Consider the following 14,476-nt stretch of genomic DNA (forward strand, 5'->3'; position numbering starts at 1 on the left):
TACGACTATGTGGTAAATCCCTGTGTAACTTTCGACTTCCCAAAAAGTTAACTACCAGTAGCCTACTGTTGACCAGAAGAAGCCTTACCGATGACATCAACAGCCCCTGTCTTGATCGAGGGTCAACTGTATTTACTTCTACAAATGGGATTTCCTAATTTGCTCCTTACAACTTTGGCCTTATTCTTGCCTGTAAGACTGTCTCACATTATCTTTCCAGATGACCCAGCACCATTTGGCTTATGAAAAGGTGAACCAGACTCCCTTGCTGGGAGTCACTGCTGTTCGACTAGCTTCTGACATGATGGGACTTTGTGTACCATCCATACCCTCTCTGGGGGAACACATCCCACACCCACCTCACCGGAGTCCACGGGCTTCTTACAACATGCCTGGAAGATGCATAGGGGTAGCAACTGCTATTCCTGTTTTGAAATTAGGAAAATGAGACTTAGCCAGAAGGACACCGAGGCCTAGAAGGGAACCAGCTCCTCAAGCTCATGTGGCTGGTAAGGGAAGAACTGGGGAGAGAATGCATCCTAATTCCCAGAGCATTACTTGCCCCAGGGTTCTGTACTGGACGCAACCATTGGGTAGCCAGCCGGTTCGAGGGTGAGTGCTGGATCCTGCCCTCAGGAAGTTTCGATAAAATCCCTCTTGGTGTGAGCCTATGACCCTGGCTGACTGGTCTGTTGGGTTAATGTTTCAGAATGGCAGATGAGTCACTGTGTTTCTATTTATTTTTAGGGTGTCAACCACAGGGACTCTGGGAACAAGGTTCAGCAACACCTTCCCTTGTATACTAGATACACAGCATGCAATATTTTCCCACTGGTTTTCTGGTTTGGACATGTTTGTATTCAAGTGTCTGTGTTCTCTTTGGGTGAGCAGTCTACCAATGAGGCCAAACTCCATCATTCCAGATCACGTGTGTGCATGTTCAAGGGTGGGGATTTGCTATAGTTCAAGCTGAGGCTAAAAAGGGGATACCTGTGTGGCTGGGTGAGAGACAACATCTCTTCTCCCCTTTCTTAGAGAACATGCAGTATCACTCTCCATAACAGTCTTTGCTCCTGCCCAGGAGGAGCGTCTAGACCGCTGGACAAAGGCTAACATTTATGGGGTCATCTTTTCCTGATGGGTGGGGCTACTGTGATTCAGGATCAAGGGCCAGATTGGCTGCTTCTTCTCTGATTCCCAACTTCAAACAGATTGCTCCTCTTCTACGTCATCTCAGAGGGGAGCACAGTTGGTTCAGGCCCAGGACTATCTTCTAGAAGGTTCACATCTGTGTAGTTGAGCTGCCCAGTCTCATCTCAGCAGGCAAGCTTTGGGCGTGTGTATGTGTGTGGTGATATGTTCCAATACCCACATTTGGGAGTGTCGGAAGTCCTGTGTATTTCCTTGATTACTTTCTGAATTCTCCATTGCAAATGCTAGGAAAGGCTGTGGTTTGGGAGCTGGAATGTACCAGAGTTGACGAATAAACTTGGTATTTGCTTCCCATTTGGCTGTGATCTTGTATGCCCACGTCACTGATTTGGGCACCTGTCATCATGGAAAAGGTATGATAAGAAGTTGAAAAAGCATAAACACTGTGGAAAAGCTCAAAGGTAAACTCCTTTAAGTTCAGAGACACAAGGAATGCTCAGGACAACACAAAAGAGAAGTCATTTAACCCCTAACAGGACTCACCATCACAGCGCTGGGGCAGGCTAACGCTGAGGGAGCCTTAGGAGACGAGGGGCCTTACGTGCACGGGGCCCCAACTGCATGTTGGGAGCTGTTTGAACACCTTACATACAGTATTTCATTTAATCTTCATGACAAATGAAGGACCTCATGAACCAGGTATGATTATTCCCACTGACTTAAGGCTCAGAGAGGTCAAGGCACTGGCCCAAGGCCACAGGGTGACTTAGTAGCAGATTTGGGATGAGAATTAATGTCACTCAAGTTCCATTATAAAAGCCTGGAACTAGCCCCCGGGAGAATGAAGTGCTCCTTCCTGGAGGGGTTGGCACTGGGGAGGAAAGCCCTGTCCCTCACGCCTCCATGGGCCAGATGGACTGTGGTGTCATCCTATGTAGTGGTCCTTTTGTGAAGTACACAGAAGAGACAATTTTCTGCTTGGGGATAAAGTTCAGAAGGTGGAACTGGGTGGTGCGGTGCTGGCTGCCTGCCAGCTGTGAACAAGGAACCAGAATACCTGGAATGTGGTATGAGAGCCAAGACAGAGCAAGGGCCCAAGTTCATGTACTTCTGAAATTTTAATTTAATTTAATTTAATTTAATTTAATTTAATTTAATTTAATTTAAATAGAGTGAGCAGGGGAGAGGGGCAGAGAAGGAGAGAGAGTCTTAAGTAGGCTCCACACTCAGCATGGAGCACGACGTGGGGCTCAATCTCACAATCCTGGGATCATGAGCTGAGCTGAAATCAGGAGTCGAACGCTCGACCGACTGAGCCACCCAGCACTCCCTTCATTCATGTACTTTTCTCTAGGTGTTAGGAGGCCTTCATTTTTCCGCTTGTAGCGCCATGGAGAGCTTGCTGTGGGGAATAAGGACATATCACTCTTCCCTCCCTTCAAGGTAAAACCTCTTGGAGGTTTTCCTTAGTCCTATTCAAATAGAATATGTGCCTAGGGAGAGCCTATGAGTGCTGGCACCCTCCTTAAATAGTGGGGTTGGAGAGAGACTCAGGACTTGTGCTCATCCCTGAGGTCTTGACTCAGCTGTCACCTCTTCCTACCTTTGGACTGGGCTGACACCTCTGGGAGAACATCCTCTGTGTTCATTAGTTCTTCCTTAAGGTGCCTTTCAACTGTTGTCTAATAAGGACAATACTAATACTTATACACTCATACTGTGTGCCAGGTATCAGTACAAGTATTTTGTATTCATTCATTCATTCAATCTTCTCAACATAGGTATAGCATAGGTATCATTATGTTTTGGAAAAAAAAAGGTTACTTATTTATTTTGAAAGAGAGAGATACAGAGCGAGGAGGGGAGGGGCGGATCCCAAGCAGGCTCCACCCACACGGTCAGCATGGAGCCCCACATGGTCTCCATGACTACCTTTCTAGCTTTCCTTGGAGTAAGTGTGGCTATTTGACTATGTTCTGGCTAAGGAGATGTCAGTGGAAAGATCATAGGATGCTTTCCGGAAGATTCCTTTAAAAGGGAAGAATCTGGTCCTTCTCCCTTTCTTCTGTCTTGCTGCCTGGACAGCAGATCTGGTAGCTGGAGCTCAAGCTGTCATCTCGGAACAGGAGAAATCACATCCTCGGAATGACAGAACCTTCACGCTACCCTGAGTTATCTACCTCGATTTATTTCTCGTGAGACAGAAGTAAACTTCTGTCTTGTTTAAGCCACTGTTAGTTGGGTTTCCTGTTACTTTCAGTCCAGTCTAATCCTAATTGACAGCATTAAATATGGGTAAGAGCTAAGGTCAATAATTGTTTGTGAATTGACAGTGAGTCCCCAAGAGAAGCCTGGCTTGTCCTCTCTCCATCTCTCAGGTACTGGTGAGAGAGAATCTCGGGTTTTCACAAGAAAATGTCCTGAAACCCTGAAATGCCTTCTTGTGCCTTATGGGCCTGGGCAGGTTTGCGTCTGGAAAATGGGTTGTGCCTGGAACATGGTTCTCAGGTATGGTGGTCTGGGCTTTATTGGCTTTCCTTCTCCAGCCACACAGGGACAAACCAAAGGGGCAGAGCCAGCCTTAGGTTCTGAACATGGGCCTCTGCATCGGCTTTGCCCGCCTGAGGTGAGCTGAGGAAGCCCCAGAAAGTCCAGAAGGATCAGTGAGGTGGACTGATTGCCTCTTCTGTTATTCTTGTTGCTGCTACTGGCACGCTTTGAAATTAATTGATGGTTTCCTTTTTTTTTTTTTAATTTGTTCCTCCCTTTGCTTTTTCTGAATTAATTTTTTCATCGTGAAATATTTCAAAGATTAGACAAGAATAGAAAGGAGCATAATGAATACCTATTTACCCACCATTAAGCTTTATCAGATCTTAACATTATGTCATATTTGTATCAGATCTCATTTAAAGAAGTAAAACATTACTGATATAATTGAAGCTTCCTGTATATTACACCCCCCCCTTCCCATTCTTCTCCCTCTTCCTCAGAGGTAACTATTACCATGAATCCACTGTTTATCATTCCTATGTATGTCTTTACACTGTTAGTACATATTTATGCATCCATTAATACAACATAGCATTCTTCAGCAGGGTTTTAAATTTTATATATAAATTGTAGCATACTCCACTTATCATTGGATTCTCCATGGAATAATTCTACCATAATGTATTTCTCCATTTTCCTGTTGATGAATATTAAGGATATTTCCTTTCTTTCTTTTTTTAACCCAGACAGTACTGGTGGGACACATTGTGGGAGTTTCCTTAGGGTTAAATTTTTAGAAACTATGCCCCCTAAGTCAAATATGCACCTGTTTTTGTACGGGCCAAAAATTAAGGATGGGCTTTATTTACTATTTTTAATTTTAATTAAAAAAATTGACATTTTAGGGGCACCTGGGTAGCTCAGTCGGTTAAGCAGACCAACTTTGGCTCAGGTCATGATCTTGTGGTCCGTGGGTTTGAGCCCCGCATCGGGCTCTGTGCTGACAGCTCGGAGCCTGGAACCTGCTTCTGATTCTGTGTTTCCCTCTCTCTCTGCCTCTCCCCCCACTCACGCTCTGTCTCTCTCTGTCTCAAAAATAAATAAACATTAAAAAAGTTTTAAAAATTGACATTTTAGCCATTTTTAGGTGTATAGTTTAGTGACACTGAATACATTCACATTGCCTCTATCCATTTCCGGAACTTTTTATCTTCCCAAACTGAAATTCCGTCCCCATTAAACAATAAATAACTCCTTATTCTCCACTCCACCATTCTACTTTCTGTCTACGAATTCGACTACTCTGGGCACCTCATATGAGTGGAATCATACAGCATTCATTCTTTTGTTTCTGACGTATTTCACTCAGCATAATGTCTTCAAGGTTCATCATGTTGTAGCAGAATTCCTTCCTTTTCAAGCTGAATAATATTCCATTGTATGTATATAGCACATTTTTTTTATCCATTCAACCGTGGATGGATGGTTTTTACATTAAAAAGTTTTTTTAAATGTTTATTTATTTTTAAGACAGAAGAGTCAGAGCATGAATGGGGGAGGGGCAGAGAGAGAGGGAGACACAGAATCTGAAGCAGGCTCCAGGCTCTGAGCTGTCAGCACAGAGCCCGACGCGGGGCTCGAACTCATGAACCATGAGATCACAACCTGAGCCGAAGTCTGATGCTTAACCGACTGAGCCACACAGGCGCCTCAGTTTTTACATTTTTAATGGTTAAAAAATAAGAATATTTTGTGGCACATGAAAATTACACAAAATTCAAATTGCAGTGTCCAGAACAAATTTATTGGAACACAGTCCACAGGCATCCATTAAAATATTGACTACTGCTGCTTTTCATGCTAAAATGGCAGAGTTGAGTAGTTGGGACAGAGACTGCATAGGCTAGAAAGCCTAAAATATTTACTCTCTGGCCCTTTACAGAAAAAAATTTCTGAACCTTGCTCTATGATATGTAATCACTTAGAGGTGAAATGGTTGAATGGTAACTATTCTCCTCTTCTTCCTCCTCCCCCTCCTCCTCCTTCTCCTCCCCTTCCTCCCCTCCCCCTCCCCCCTCTCCCCGCCCCCTTCAACAACTGCTTCTACAACTTCTCTTTTTCTTCTCCAAGGGCCCAGATTCTTTGTTTAAATGAAAGCCGGGAAGGGTTCTTCAAAAGCATTGTGTGGTTAGTTATTTGCTGTATGACAAACAACTTTGAAATGTCAATGGCTTATAAGAAGTATTTATTTTGGGCTTATAGGCCTGCATGTTGGCTAGGGTTTGGCTGGTTTGTAGTGGGCTCAGCTCAGCTCGGCTTCTCACTGTAGTTTGGGTCCAGGTCTTCTCCACATGCCTCCTTGGGCTTGTAGCTAACTGGGGCAAACTTTTCTCATTGAAAAAGGAAGGGGTTCTAGAGGGTAGGTCCAGTGGCATGAGCACATTGCCAGTCTTTGCTAGTGTCATGCAAGCATCCCAATGGTCCAAGCATGGGGATATACACTCTGTCCACTGTGAAGCCATGGTAAGAATGTGGGTGTACAACGCTCCCACAGGGGAGTGAAGGTCTGAGACCAATAATCCATCTAGCACAGGCATCAACTTTTTTAGCTTCAGAACTTTTCTTCAAACAAATCCTTACATGGAGTTTGAATATATAATATAGACAAGAGGGAAGCTGTTCTGATAGATGTGGGGGGTGAGCTGAATCCTGCCCTCTACTCCCCTGCAGGGCCTCCTGGGATGTCTCTGCAGAGTCTCCTGATGTCATGGACTATCATTTGCCAACCACCCTTCTTCTAGGAGATTTCATGGAGCTCTTCCTTCTCCAGGGTCCGGGGATCTGAAGCCATGGTTAAGAAGGAGCAGGACTTCCTGAAGGTTGGGTCTCAATATGGGGTCCAGAAGGGGCACCTCCTAGAAACCAGGTATAGAGGATGCCTTGGGTCACACCTGACTGCCAGCAGAGCCAGACAACGGGTAGCAAACAACCCCAATTTGTTCCACGACTCAGCCCCAACCGGCTGGGTTGCTGCAACTCTCACTCCTTGCCTGCCTCTGACTCAGGTGCAGGAGATTGTTGTCTAATGGAACATAGGGCTCTCAGGTCACAGCGTCCTGGGGGGGGGGGTGCATTGTGACGCTTATCATTACTGATTTGCCAGCACAGTCTCGGCGGTGCCTTTTGGGCAAGTAGGCTGTTGCTATTTCTAGAACTGAGCCAAAGGCCAGCCCCTTCCCATGTGGCCTCTCCACTTCCTTGCTCTCTGCAGTGGCATCCGCTTTTATTCCTACAGGCAGGTGGAGGCAAGAAGGAGGTGAGTGAGGACTTAGTGTCTACAGAGGCTTTGTCATACACTCACTTGTTCTCTGTGTATTTATTTAGCATCTGTTACGTATCAACATCTGGGTTAGGCAGCGCGCAGATAGTGAGAAACAAGAAAATAGAGCCAGATACCTGCTGTCTAACCCACTTGCTGGTGAAGACTTGTTTCCCCCAGATGGACAGATTTTCCAGGGTGACTTCTGTATACCTGGTGTTGGCTGGCTGCTTAGACCCACTGCTGCTGTGCCCTCTTCCCAGCCAGAGCAGCCCTCCTGGCATCTGCTACTTTTACCTTCCCGCTTGCTTCCCTGTTTGAACTTAGTACCATGAGCCCTTAGGGCTGCCTTCTTCAGAGGCCAGCCCTGGAGTTGAAATTCTCCCTCTACCCAACCCTGCCCTGAGCCCTGATCTGGCTTGTTCTCAACCCCTTTGCCCAAGACTAGAAGGAAGTGAGCACTTTTAAGGCCAGGTGTTGAATTCTCCTGATGATACAGTTAGATAAAACTTCTGGAATAACTCCATTACCTTTGTAAAAATTAGCTTCCTTTGATGAGGAAACTGAGTGATGACTAAAGCTACCTTTTCTGGAGAAAGGAAAGATTATTCAGGAGAGGGGCAAGCTTCCACTTCTTTTCTTTAAAAAAAAATTTTTTTTTAATGTTTATTTTTGAGAGAGAGAGCAAGCGAGAGAGAGAGCAAGCACAAGCAGGGGAGGGGCAGAGAGAGAAGGAGACATAGAATCTGAAACAGGCTCCAGGCTCTGAGTGGTCAGCTTAGAGCCCGACACGGGGCTCGAACCCACGAACTGTGAGATTGTGACCTGAACGGAAGTCTGACACTTAACTGACTGAGCCACCCAGGTGCTCCTCTTTCCTTTCCTTTCCTTTCCTTTCCTTTCCTTTCCTTTCCTTTCCTTTCCTTCCCTTTCCTTTCCTCTCCTCTCCTCTCCTCTCCTCTCCTCTCCTCTCCTCTCCTCCTCTCCTCTCTTCCCTCCCTCCCTCCCTCCCTCCCCTCCCCTCCCCTCTCCTTTTCATTTTTTTTTCAGAGACAGAGAGAGAAATGCAGATAGAGACTGTGAGAGAATCTTAAGCAGGCTCCACACTCAGCATGGAGCCTGAGGCGGGGCTGGATCTCACACCCATGAGATCATGATCTGAGACAAAATCAAGAGTCGGATGCTTAAATGACCGAGCCACCTAGGCACCCTGCAAATTTCCACTTCTTATTTAGAATGTCTAAGGAAACATGGGCACCTGGCTGGCTGAGTTGGTAGAGTATGTGACTCTTGATCTCGGGGTTGTGAGTTCAAGCCCCACGTTGGGGACAGTAATTACTTTAAAAGAATGCTTAAGAAACCAGAACTGGATAGCTATTGCCTGCATCTTTTAGGGGTGCCGACTGTCGCCTTCTATCTATCTCCTCTGTTTTCCTGTCTTCCTGTCTGTTTGTCTCTTCTGCCAAGCCTGACTCTGCACTCCCAGGAACAGAAATACACACCCAGGAGTTCATGACTGCCTTTCAGTCCCATGAACTCCGTACTTGTTTGCAAGGCTGTTTTAAGCAGTGTGGGGTCTGAACTCAGCTGTTGTCCCCACGTGGGAGCCTTTCCAAGACAATAGTGACCTGGATTTTAGATATAGTGGAGCTGCATAGGCTCTGATCATCCCTTGGGAGCAGTGTCTCCTTGTTTTGTTTGTTTGTTTAAGTAGGCTCCACACCCAACATGGAGCCCAACCCGGGGCTTGAACTCACGACCCTGAGATCAAGACCTGAGTTGAGTTAAAGAGTGGGACGCTTAACCGACTGAGGCCCCCAGGCACCCCTCCTTGTATTTTGGATGTTTGGTGTTTGATGGTTAGCCATGGGACTTGGCATTTCACAATGTTAGGTCTCTGTGCAGCTTAACTTATCTACATTCTTGTTGACCCTTAATCAGTAAAGATGGTCTTGGCTTACCCACGGGACAGAGTTTGATTTATCGGATTGCTTTCTTTACTGAGGCTCAGGGGTAGGGCAATGCCTCCCCTCCCTTTTTTATTCAAGTATAATTAGTTCCAAATGCACAATATAATGATTCAGCAGTTCTGTACATTACTCAGTGCTCATCGGATGCCTTCCCCACTTTATATGGTCAAGAGCAGTCATCTTAACCTCTCCGACTCGCTTGTTCTTTGGCATGCGGAGGAGGGAGGGAGAAGATGCTGTGGTTTAAAAAACACAAGAGTATATGCTTCATCCTCCAGATCTTCACCCTGATTAAATGCCCAACGTTAGCTTTTCCATGTATATAGGGATGCGAGTGTGTGTGTGTGTGTGTGTGTGTGTGTGTAAGTGGGAGGGTAGCATAGGACACCAAGCACCTTTTTCATGGAAGCATAGAGGGTTTGACAATGTTTGTGATTTTTCATTAAACTCTTGAATAAGAATGTAAGTAAGCCGAGGCAGGTAATACATGGCTCTTAGCACGTAATAACAAGAGGTAACATTTGTCAAGCACTTACTGGATGCTTTCCCTCATGTGAAATGCACAAGGCTTCTAATTGATTTGCATTATCATCCTTATTGACAAGTGGGTCACTCAGTTGGGAATGGCAGAAGAGGGGCTTGACTTCAGGTCAGACTTGGCATCAAAGCTCTGTAAACTCTACCCCTTATTGGTTGAACTGTTGAAATGATTCTTCCATTGGAAACTTTTTTTCCTTCCTGACAGAAATGTTTCTCTCAGGATGGGTCAGAGGCCCAAATACAGGCCTGTGGATCACCAAAACCCAAGAGCTTTCCACTCCTGACTCCCTGCAAAGCCCAAGATTCATAGCTACCTCTTGGAAAGTTTTGAAAAAAGAGGATTTTCTTGTCTCAAAGGTCCCTCTGGCCCGGAGGCTGTTGAATGAGGACTCTTTTCAGTAAGTCATAATTCCCTTGAACTTCTCCCCCTGCTAATCCATTATGATGTTTATTTTTTCAAAGACCAATGTTTATTAGACACCAACTATGTATAAGGTCATTCCCCCTTTCTCCTCACACCAACATAGGAATGGTGAAGTAGGTATAATTATCCTTATATTATAGTTGAAGAAATGGAGACGAGGACGCTCTCGATTTTGCGAATGGTGAGTGAAAACACCATAAGCCAAGTCACCAGGTGGGTGATTAGGAAGCATAGCTGGATGATGATCGTGTTAGGAGGGGCTGTGCCGATCATCAGACCACACCAAAATCTCTTATTTCAAGGCTCAGGAAACTGAATGCAGCCTAGAGATGAAATGTCCGGCATCACACAGAACGTAGGAGCACAGGGGAACCAGACCGAGGCTGCTTTATGCTGTATATAAATAAGACTGTTTTGAGCTCAGCACTACTGACATTTTGGGCTGAATAATTCTTTGTTTTCGGGGGCTGCCTTGTGCATTGTAGGATGTTCAGCAGTATCCCTTATTTCTACTCACTCAACTCCAGTAGCATGCCTCTCCCCAGTTGTGGTAACCAAAAATGTCTTCTGTCATTACTAAGTGTCCTCTGGGGGACAAAACCACTCTCCCAGTTGAAGGCCACTTCAGGCCCATTGAATAGCAAGAACCTGGAGCCTCTTCCCTTGCAGTCTGGAAGAGAAATTGTTTTGGGGGCACTAGGGGGACAAAATCTTTCCTCCCCGCCCAATCGTCCAGCACCTTTGGGGTCTCTGCTGGGGTCTCTGAACTCAGCCCAGAGAGAACAGCATTCAGAGAGCTAGGTTCAGGGAAGGTGTCAGAGGGGACACAGAATGAAAGCCAGACCTTCTGAGGGGTACATGTTATTCTCTCCATTTCCAAGATGAAGATGTAGGTGTTCAGAGGGTTGAACACACCCATCGAATCAAGTACGATCTCTCTTCCACACGCCATAGGGAGCCCCATACGATACCCAGGCTGACTGTTCATTAGTATGTGCTCTGGGCCCATGAACAATAAGGTGAGGGAGCTCCTCTCGTGTATTCTTCATCAATTACAGTAGGAGTGCATTACTATGAAGTTGTACTCTGGAAAGATAGATCTCGTCTCTTACTTGCTGTGGGCCCTGGGGCGGTTGGTTTCCCCGTTGGGGATTGCTGTCCTCACATTGACAAGATGGGGATGTCAGACTGCACCACCGATGAGCAGTCTTTTTGCTCTCCCCATCCACTTCCCCACGTTCCCAATCTTGACACTCGAACCTGTAACGGTGTTTATAGGTTGAATTAATTTTAATTAAAGATGAGAGTAGCTTTATGGAGGAATATGTATATTCTTAAAATTTTTTTAATGTTTATTATTTTTGAGGGAGAGAGAGACAGAGAGACAGAGAGCAAGCAGGGAAGGGGCAGAGAGAGAGGGAGACACAGAATTGGAAGCAGGCTTCAGGACCCCAGCTTTCAGCACAGAGCCCGATGCGGGGCTCGAACTCACAGACTTCGAGATCATGACCCGAGCTGTAGTTGGCCACCCAACTGACTGAGCCACCCAGGCGCCCCAGGAATATGTATATTCTTAAAACTCAGATTAACCTATTTCATTGATAGGAAAGATGTCAATAAAAATGCCCCTTTAAAGACACTAACATGTTAATAACTGGGCCTTTTTGAGAAGCAGCAACATGGAAGCAGATTTCTAACCATTTGTCTTAAAATTACATCGTGAGCCATATGGCCAAGTGAGACAGGCCACAGGTTAAACATTGCTGGGCGTGGTCTCAGTAGTCTCTTAGGGCTGATGTGCATTTATGGTTGTTGTGTGCAAGGATAGCGCCCCCTGGTGTAAATCCTTAAGCTCCTCCAAAGCTGAAATTTGTCCAGTTGCTTGCACGGAAAAGGGTGGAGGGGCTTTGGGACAAGACCAAAGTTGGTTTATCAAGAGAGTAACCAGAGAATCACATTTTTGGAAGCTTCCAGGAGGCAGTGATGTCTTTGCCATCAAAGAACATGGGTCTTGGAGTCAGACTTGGCTTTCAAATCACTGCTTCAAGGCTGTACGCACTTGGGGAAGCTATTTCTTTCAGTCTCATTTTCTGTACCTGTGAAACTGAGATAATTAATACCCCCATCTCGGGTTTGTTTTAGGAGTGAAAGAAGGAAGTGGGGGTTGGAAGAGTGACTGAAGATGAAGCTGGAAAGGTAGAACGTGATCATGAAGAGTTTATGTACCATGGCCAAGAGTTTGAATCTGACTCCAAGAGCAAGGGAGCCAGAGGAAGCCTGCAGGCAAAAGTGACATGATGGCATTTGTGTGTTGGAAAGATAACTGGTGGCAACAAAGACAGTGGAGAAGGTCTGTGACTTTGGTGGTGGTGATGGAGCTGGACTAGATGGGAAAGCCATTTTGGAAGAAATGATGCAATATGGCGGCTAATGAGATGGGAGGGGAGAGGGTGCTGTCAGAAAAGGCAACATGCATATGTACAGCTGTTAACGTGCTTTCCCATAAATCTACTTACCTGACTCTCATAATAGTTTTCTGAGCAAGATATTATAATCATTATCATTTTATACATAAGGAAACTGATAGGGAGGTTAAGCCAAAGGCTATATATGTAGTGAGTGGTCAAATCAGAACGCAGGCCATCGGTTCCCAATTCTGCCTCTGTCTCTTAGGTCACACTGCCTCTCAAGTTTCAGTGGGCAGTCCCTGCAGAGTGGGAAGCAGTCTGGGACCAGGGGTGGACGTGTGCCCGGCCCTCCAGGTTGTACAATCTCCCTGGTTGCTAGGAGTCTCTGATAATTAGAGTCCCCAGGTTGCTAGGAAACCTGGGTTGCTAGGAGTCTCAGTTTATTATAGGTCTTGGGTTGTTAGAAGCCGCAGGTTATTCAATTTTTCAATTTATTAAAGGCTTCATGGTTCTCAAAGGCCCCAAGTTATTAGAATCATCAGTTATTAGGGGCCCCAGGCTCTTAGGGCTCTAAGCTCTTGAAATCATTGGGCTGTTAGCCCACCCTGGTTGCTAGGAATCTCAGGATTTTAGAGGCCTTCAGTTTGTAGAGGCTTTAAGCTTTTGAAGGTGTCACTTTGCTGGAAGCCTCACTTTTCAACATCTCCAGCTTGTGATAGGTCCCAAAGTGCTAAGGACCCGAGCGCAGATTTTTCGGTCCCGTGGCTTCCCAAAGTCGTGAGCCAAGCACGTGGATTTCTTCTTCCCATTCAGCCTCTTTCGGTCTGCTCAGATGATAGTGTAACTGCAGCTTTGGGTTTTCCTCCGGGGGTTTCATCCTGGGTGACCTCCTTCAGCCCCACAGCTGCATGGACCTGATTCATTCTGCTTGGGGTTCTAACCACTTAGGCACTGGTTGGAAGGCCTTTAGAGCAGAAACTTGGTGCGATTTCTAGATAAGCCAGATATTGAAGCACACTTGGGTTATGCTTCTAACATTCACCCTCTAGCTAGTCGGTTTTAAGTAATCTTAAATTAGACTTTGTGAAAAATTCCAGAGTTGATTGCCCCTTTATTTCCCATTATTTTACTAGCTTGGTCAGAACCAGTAAAACTAGCCTGTGCATTTTTCCTTTTGAAAACACTTTTTATTATCAAATAATTAGAGACTCACTGAAAGTTGCAGAAATAGTAGAGAGAGATCCCTTATACCCTTCATTCAGTTTCCCCCCATGGTTACATCCTCTATAACTATAGTATACTATCAAAATTGGGACATCCACTTTGCCACAATGCGTGTCTGTCATCCTATGTCACTTTATTTAAAAATACTTTTTAACGTTTATTCATTTTTGAGAGACAGACACAGAGCACGAGTGGGGGCGGGGCAGAAAGAGAGGGAGACACAGAATCTGAAGCAGCTCCAGGCTCCGAGCTGTTGGCACAGAGCCGGACGCGGGGCTCGAACGCACAAAGCGCGAGATCATGACCTGCTCTGAAGTCTGTCGCTCAACCAAGTGAGCCACTTTGCACCCTGTCTTATGTCACTTTATAATGCGTACATTTGTGTACCCACCATCCCAATCAAGAGAGAGAACACAACATCTTTATAGTCTCATCCATTTCTCTCCCTCCCCAACCAGTGTGTTTTTAAATGTACTTCCCGAACTGCCATTTGGTGCCGTCTGGGTGCCTCAGCCATGAATGGTTAAGGAAATACAGAGATAAACAGAACATACTCCTCATTCTGGAAGAGCTGGCAGACAGGGCTACCGTCAAGCACACTGTCAATTACAATGTAATGTGGTAGTTCTATGATAAAGAGAGAAAAGGTGCTGGGGCAGGAAAACAAATTGCAGGGTTCAGGAGGTAGAGTGTGTTGGGTTAGCACTTCCTTCAAAAGTCGCAATGCAAGACTGGTTTTGAAGGATGAAATGGAACTCTCTGGTGCCCAGGGGGAGAGATTTTTGGCCGATGAGTTTGGGAAAGAGTTGGTGGAAGCCTGTGGAAGCCCACAGGCTGGGGGTGGGGACAGGGTGTGCAGGGAGCTGAGGCTGGAGAAGTGTAGAGAGAGGTCAGACTGCCAAGGACCATCTGGCTGCTGCACTGAATCACCAAAGGTCGCGTAGAG

General features: G+C 45.8%; 1 long non-coding RNA gene across 4 annotated transcripts; it reads left to right on the forward strand.

Moving 5' to 3' along the window:
- The first annotated feature begins 2,156 nt into the window (after positions 1-2,156).
- On the forward strand, positions 2,157-12,437 carry LOC122206510. Of its 4 annotated transcripts, none has more exons than XR_006196492.1 (4): positions 2,157-2,219; positions 6,376-6,571; positions 9,680-9,872; positions 12,041-12,437. It is a non-coding gene; the product is annotated as an uncharacterized LOC122206510 (long non-coding RNA). The 4 variants fall into 4 exon arrangements; XR_006196493.1 differs by having other exon boundaries at positions 6,376-6,524; XR_006196495.1 differs by lacking the exon at positions 6,376-6,571.
- The last annotated feature ends 2,039 nt before the right edge of the window (positions 12,438-14,476 follow it).

The sequence above is a fragment of the Panthera leo genome, chromosome E1 (assembly GCF_018350215.1).
Source record: "Panthera leo isolate Ple1 chromosome E1, P.leo_Ple1_pat1.1, whole genome shotgun sequence".
NCBI classification, from domain to species: Eukaryota; Metazoa; Chordata; class Mammalia; order Carnivora; family Felidae; genus Panthera; species Panthera leo.